General features: G+C 37.7%; 1 pseudogene; it reads left to right on the top strand.

Moving 5' to 3' along the window:
* Positions 1 to 1,791: 1,791 nt before the first annotated feature.
* On the top strand, positions 1,792 to 3,335 carry LOC120514250 (annotated as a pseudogene).
* The last annotated feature ends 3,463 nt before the right edge of the window (positions 3,336 to 6,798 follow it).

Genomic DNA, 6,798 nt, shown 5'->3' with positions numbered 1-6,798 from the left:
TTGTTTCTTCACAAGGGTGTCCCATCTGGGCAAGGGTCCCAGCTGTCTGCCACAATGCACATACATCTATACATTTTATATATATACTGTATACGTCTTCCCCGTGAACCCCACAGGCGTAACACAGTCCCAAAATACAAAGCAAAAATCACCCCAAATCACACTCTTCTTTCCACTCCTTCAGGGTAGCTTCATCCACCCTCTCCCGACTCTGGCGGCCTGAGTTGTGGTTGCAGGATCCTCTTATAGCCCACCCGGAAGTGCTCGTTGACCTAATTCTGGTTGCACTTCCGGGTGTGGCTGCGCTCCTGCCCAGACGGGCTTGTTAAGCCATGCAGCTCTATGCAGCTCCCCCTGGCAGAGGCCACGGAACCCAACCAAGATGAGCTCCGGGGGGGGGCTGCCAACGAAGGTTCTGAGGGACGTAGCATGGCTCCCATGGCTGCTCCCCCAGATCTAGTGACAAAGAGGCATCCGCCACAATACATATATATATGTATATACATGCTACATGTCCCTAATTGACTTATTGAATGGCTGACAAGAAATTATTCGCTATTTCAAGACAAACTGCAGAAACCTATATTGGCTAATAAATTAATTTAATGGCCTTGAAGCCCAGAAAAATCCAACCCTACTGCAATCATGGAAAAAAAAATCAGGAAAATCTGCAGTGATATTTTACATTGGAAAGGTTAATCTTAGTGCTGGTTTATAGCTGTTGTATAATTGCACCGATGGTATCATGTCTGGCTGCAAGTCAGCTGCATTGTGGTTTGAGTATCACCTGTATCTTTTTTATTCTTCTCTTATTTTTTTATATACAAACATTTAAGGAAGAATACAGCTACATGTCTCTGATTAACTGACCGTTACTAACAAGAATGTCTTTTCTATGAAATAGTTTTCATTAATAGATACGTTTCATGGCCCTGAGGCCCACAAAACTCCAACCTCACCAAAAAGTGAAATCAATTGCAAAAAAATTATAGAAAACCAAAATGATGTTTCACAGTTTATAGTCTGAAATAGCGATCTTGGTGCCAGTCTATGGCAGTCGCAGAAAATCGTACATGGTTGAAAGCCCGACTGCAAGTCAGTGGTATTGTGTTTCAGTTATTACAAAAAATAATTATGAACTCAGTTCATAATTAAGTTGTTTGAAAAATAAGAAATAAATTGTGTATTTGTGCAAACTTATCTCTTGTCACAATAAGAATATTGTTCCACATTGTCTTAAAAATGTGCATTTATTTGATTTCCTTTGCTGTCTGCAGTATTGTGCAAGTTAATTTAATTACGTTACCACTGTCTGTATTAATTCATATGCCTGACTTGATTTTGGATAGTTTCTTACTTAACCGTTTAAAACCTTCCTCTTGTGTTAGGGTCAGCACCGACCCGTTTTACTTTTAGAATGCATAAAACTACTACCTAATTTTGTTTATTGTATCAAGGCTTTTTGACTTTGTCAGGAATCTGTATTTAATTAAAATAAAGCAAAAAAAACCCAATTGTACTAAATTATAAAATGCTTATTACCTTTGTGTTGGTAGGGTCAGTTTTGACCCAGTTATAATTTAAGGTTATAAAACAATAGTTAGGGTCAAAACAAAAATCATAAACACACTTTGAGGAGCTTCTCTCTTTGCCTCTGTGTCTCCTTACCTGAACAAACAAAACAAACAAACAAAGACAGACAAGTTCAGACATGTAAGGCTTGCATAAGACAAATTTAGTTTAGCGTTGGTGACTTGCAGAGTACACATCTCCTGTTTGCAGCAGTGAAAAATGAGAAGAAGATTTACAGTAAGCCAAGCTCTGGATCATATCTTTTCTGAAAATGAGGCAGAGGACACAGAACAGCATAGTGATACAGATGAGCAGGTTTCCGAGGAGGAAGACATTGTAGAATATCTACCAGAAGGCACAGACACATCCGATGAGTCTGATGAGGAGGTCACCGATGCTGAAGCTGCACTCACTCCTGCTGAAATGTTCAAATCCAAAAGTGGTAACATCTGTTGGAGCTCAGTACCTCCTGACTTACATGGCAGGGCAGCTGCTGCAAATGTCATCAAAATGACCCCTGGAATCACAAGGTTTGCTGTGATGAGAGTAAGTGACATCAAGACATGTTTTGATTTGTTTATGCCATTGTCACTAAAGAAAGTCATGATTGCTATGACAAACCTTGAAGGAAAAAAGGTTCATGGCGACATGTGGAATGACATTGATGAGGAATACCTGGATGCTAATATTGGTGTTCTTCTTCTTGCTGGTGTTTACAAATCCAGCAATGAGGCCATTGATAGTCTCTGGGATGCGTCGACAGGCAGAAATATTTTCCGGGCAACAGTGTCACTTCAGTCATTTCGAATGATATCAAGAGTCCTTAGATTTGACAACAGAGAAACTAGAGAAAAATCTGACAAGCTTGCTCCCATCAGGGATGTCTGGGAAAGGTGGGTGCAGCTCCTTCCACTGACGTTCAACCCAGGGCCAGAGGTAACAGTAGATGAACGTTTTGTCCCTTTCCATGGAAAATGCCCTTTCCGGCAGTACATGCTTAAAAATTTGGGCAGCCTGTGATGCAAAAACCAGCTATGCAAGGAATCTGCAGATTTACACAGGCAAACATGCAAGTTGCATTCCTGAGAAAAATCAAGGAAAACGTGTAGTCCTCGATATGACTACTAGACTGCGGGGTCACAATATCACATGTGACAATTTCTTTACCAGCTATGACCTTGGACAAGAACTTCTCAGGTGGAAACTTACCATGGTGGGCACAGTAAAAAAAAATAAACCTGAGCTGCCTGCCGAAATTTTGCAGGTGAAGGACAGGGCTCCCCTTTCTTCAAAATTTGCTTTTACAGACACCGCCACGGTTGTTTCATATTGACCAAAATAACACCGGAGTGTAATACTTATGTCCACTTTTCACAAAGACGCAGCTGTGTCATCAGCAAGTGACAAAAAGCCCATAATTATCTTGGACTATAATAAAAACAAAGGTGGAGTAGACAACCTGGAGAAGCTGACTGCCACCTACACTTGCCAGAGAATGACCAGGAGATGGCCAATGGTTGTGTTTTATAACATTCTAGATGTGTCTGCATACAATGCATTTGTGTTGTGGACCCACATTCACCTAGGGTGGAACTCAACCAGAAAAAAACAAGTGGAGAATGTTTCTTGAGGATTTAGGAAGTTCCCTTGTCAAGGCACACATTGAGCGAAGGGAACGGGTGCCCCGGGACCCAGCTGCTGCAGCCTTGGTCAGACAGCTGCAGAGCTCACGTAGCACTCCTTCCACACCATCAGCAACATAAAGAGCATCAGTGCCAGCATCCTCAACCTACACAGCCACAGCCACAACCCCACTGAGGCCTCCTGATTCTAAAAGAAAGAGGTGTCAGGTCTGCCCTAGCAATAAAGACAGAAAGACAAACATACTCTGCTTCTACTGCAAAAAATATATTTGCAAAGAACACACTAAAAGTGTCACTTTTTGCCACACATGCATCTAATGCACATGCATGTTCTTGCACACAAAGATGTTTTTTGGAACTAGTGCCTCATTTCTATTGGTTTGATTTGCTTGATTGTTCGTTGCTTGTTTGACCTTGCAAATCCACATTTTGAGATTTACTTGTTTAGCTTTCCATTTATATTAAAGTTGTTTTTGAAAATACTTTTTTGCCTTTTTCTTTGAAATAAATATATATGGGTCAAATTTGACCCGTGACACCATAGATGTTACAGTTATATTAATTACTGTTATAGTAATTAATATTATAATAAAAAATATATATATATAACAAGATTATTTAAGAGATGTGTTCTAATACCCCTCAGTAATAGTCAGGCAACATAACAACCTTTTATTTATTTAAATAATTCTCTTGAGGTTCATTTAATCACTTTTTAAAATTCAAAATGAGAGCTATGCTGTTAAAGTAAAAGCTCATGAGGTCACAGCAAAAATATTAAAAACATTCTTTTAATGGACAAGGAAGCGTAACAAAGTAACCAAGAGGTAAGGAAAAAAATTGGATGATAAATAATTGTTTTGAGGGTAACATGGCTGATTAAAGACACGGGTCAAAACTGACCCGTTAACATAAGAGATAGTAACAGAAAGCTAACATAAGAGGAAGGTTAAAAATATCACTCCAATTCAGAAGTGTGTCATTAGTATTCATTAGTATTAGGAGGAGTGTTCCTGAGGGCAGTGTATTATTGGATAGTATAAATGATTATCCTGTATATAACTTTATCATATCTGGTGTTACTTCAAGCATTGCTGTTAATCGGTTGGGGACAATCTGTGGCAATGACACCTATTGACAGAGTTCACAATTGAGACCTTTGTCATACCGTAATAAAAGCAAACTACTGTATAACAGATACAGTATGTAAATGGTTAATTTATTCTGTTGGTTAAAGAATCCTCTACTTTTTATACATATATTTTCAAACTCAATTAATCCAATTCAGGGTCAGTTTATTGATATTTTAGGTTCTAAATGTTGGTAGCTAAAGCTTCCTTTTCATTTTGTTACTCTTTTGATTTTGTACTTTTTATTTTACCTCACTATTTTTATTGTTAACAGAGCACCAATTTTTTACAGGTGCCACCATTTTCAGCTTTGTAATCGCTAACATTCATGGTTAATTGTTAAGCACACATTATCTGGAAGTTGCAGTGCATAACATCATTAGTGTGATTTTATTTAAGCCGGAGCCATGTTACTATCTACTTCCCTGATTGTGGAAATTGCATACTTATTTGTGGCAATATGTTTCTACTAAAATTTTTGAGGAAGAACCTTTTCTGTATTTTGGAAAAGATTACGATGCTTTGTGCTTCAGACGTCTCAGTGCTTTTGACTTTTAATTTAAATCTCCTGGCCCATTTTTTTTTTTGTCCTTGATGTTTTTTTACCTTGGCAGTACAGTTAGGTTGGGAGGGCAAGGCCAGAGCCTAACCTACAAGCTCTGGGTATAAGGAAAATGTATATAAGCCCCTGTGGCACCATGTTGATTATATTATATTATATTATATTATATTATATTATATTATATTATATTATATTATATTATATTATATTATATTATATTATATACTGAATTAACAAAATCCAATTTTAGGGTTGCATGGAGTGGTATTTTGTCCCAGCAGAACAACACTGGACTACCCCCAGTCGATCAATTATCACACTTGGACTATCTAGAGTGGCCAGGCATTTTAGCATGCACAACAAAAGCAAAGTATACAATATAATTTACTACAAAAGCAAATAAATACATTTAATGTAGGCTTTTAAAAAAACCTTTGACACTGTCTCCCACCAAATATTAATTATTTAAAGTAGAAGCTGTTGGCATCAGATTTAACCTACAAAACTCGATCATAAGTTGGCTCACCAGCAGAAGACAAAGAGGGGTCATTTGTTTGAGTTACTCAGGGGTCTGTCTCTGGCCTCTGGTCTCTGTCCAAATTCATATTATTGACATAGATTAGTAAACTTGTGAAATTTGCAGATGACGTTAAAATGGGATGGACGGCAGATAAATAATTTTTAAAATATTCAGTTTAATCAGATAAAAGTACAAAGTACTACACATAGGCAAAATGCATAAAAATTACAAATCAGATATACAACATAAATACAAGACCCTATCCCACTGGAAGCAACCTCAGAAAAGGATTTACTGGTTTACGTTGACCTAACACCTAAGCAATTTGCAAATGTAATTAAAAAGGCAAATAATATGGTAGGTTATATCATGAAAACTGTTTAATATAAATTGAGAGACCTTATGGTTATACTAATATAATGCACTAGTGGGACAGCATCTGGAGTACTGGGTACAGTTCTGCTCACCACATTTCAAAAACGACATAGCAGCTCTTGAAGCTGTGCAGAGGAGAGCAACCAGGTGCATTGTAGGACATAAAGATGTGTCATACTCTGAAAGGCTCAGGAAATTAATCCTGTTGAGTTTCAAGCAAAGGAGACTGTACATCTTCAAAATTCCTAAAGGCATCAATAAAGTAGATGCAACCAAATTCTTCTGAGTAAATGGTGAATCACACATGCAAGTACACCATTGGGGATTAATGGGAAGTGTATTTAAGACTGAAGCTAGGTGGCACTTTATTAGTTTAATAGTTGTGTAAGTCTGGAACAAACTACTGAGACATGTAGTTGAAACTAAAACCCTGAAAACCTTTAAGAAGTATCTGGATGAGATATTGGGATAGCTTAGCTTTTAGCTAAACAAATAAGCTTAATGAAATCAATGATCTCCTCTTGTTTGAAATATGTCATATGTTGTATAATTGTGGGATTGTAAAATTGAAGGAAACCCCGAAAAAGACTTACAAAGACACAGAAAAAACTTGTAAATTCCACCTTGCCTGTTGCAATAGAAAACAGTAACAGTACAATCCTGTGATCCAACTCCATAATATTTCATAACATTCTCAAACTCAGGTAATCCAATTCAGTTACTGAACTAGGCATTAGGAATGAAACAGCCCTGGACAGAGCACCAGTTCAGCACAAGTCCAGTTCATGCACACCCACAAATAGCTAATATGTAATCACCAGTTAGCTTAACCTGCAAATCTTTTGGGAGTTGGGAGTAAAACTGAAGTTCTTTGAGGAAAACCCATGTAGAAAGGAGGAGAATGTGTAAACTGTACATGGACAATATCCAGACTGGAATTCAAACCCAGGACACTGGATCTAAGATACAGCAGTGCTTTATCATTTTTCTTTTTCA

The sequence above is a fragment of the Polypterus senegalus genome, chromosome 1 (assembly GCF_016835505.1).
Source record: "Polypterus senegalus isolate Bchr_013 chromosome 1, ASM1683550v1, whole genome shotgun sequence".
Taxonomy (NCBI): Eukaryota; Metazoa; Chordata; class Cladistia; order Polypteriformes; family Polypteridae; genus Polypterus; species Polypterus senegalus.
This window is presented reverse-complemented; position numbering and strand designations above follow the sequence as displayed.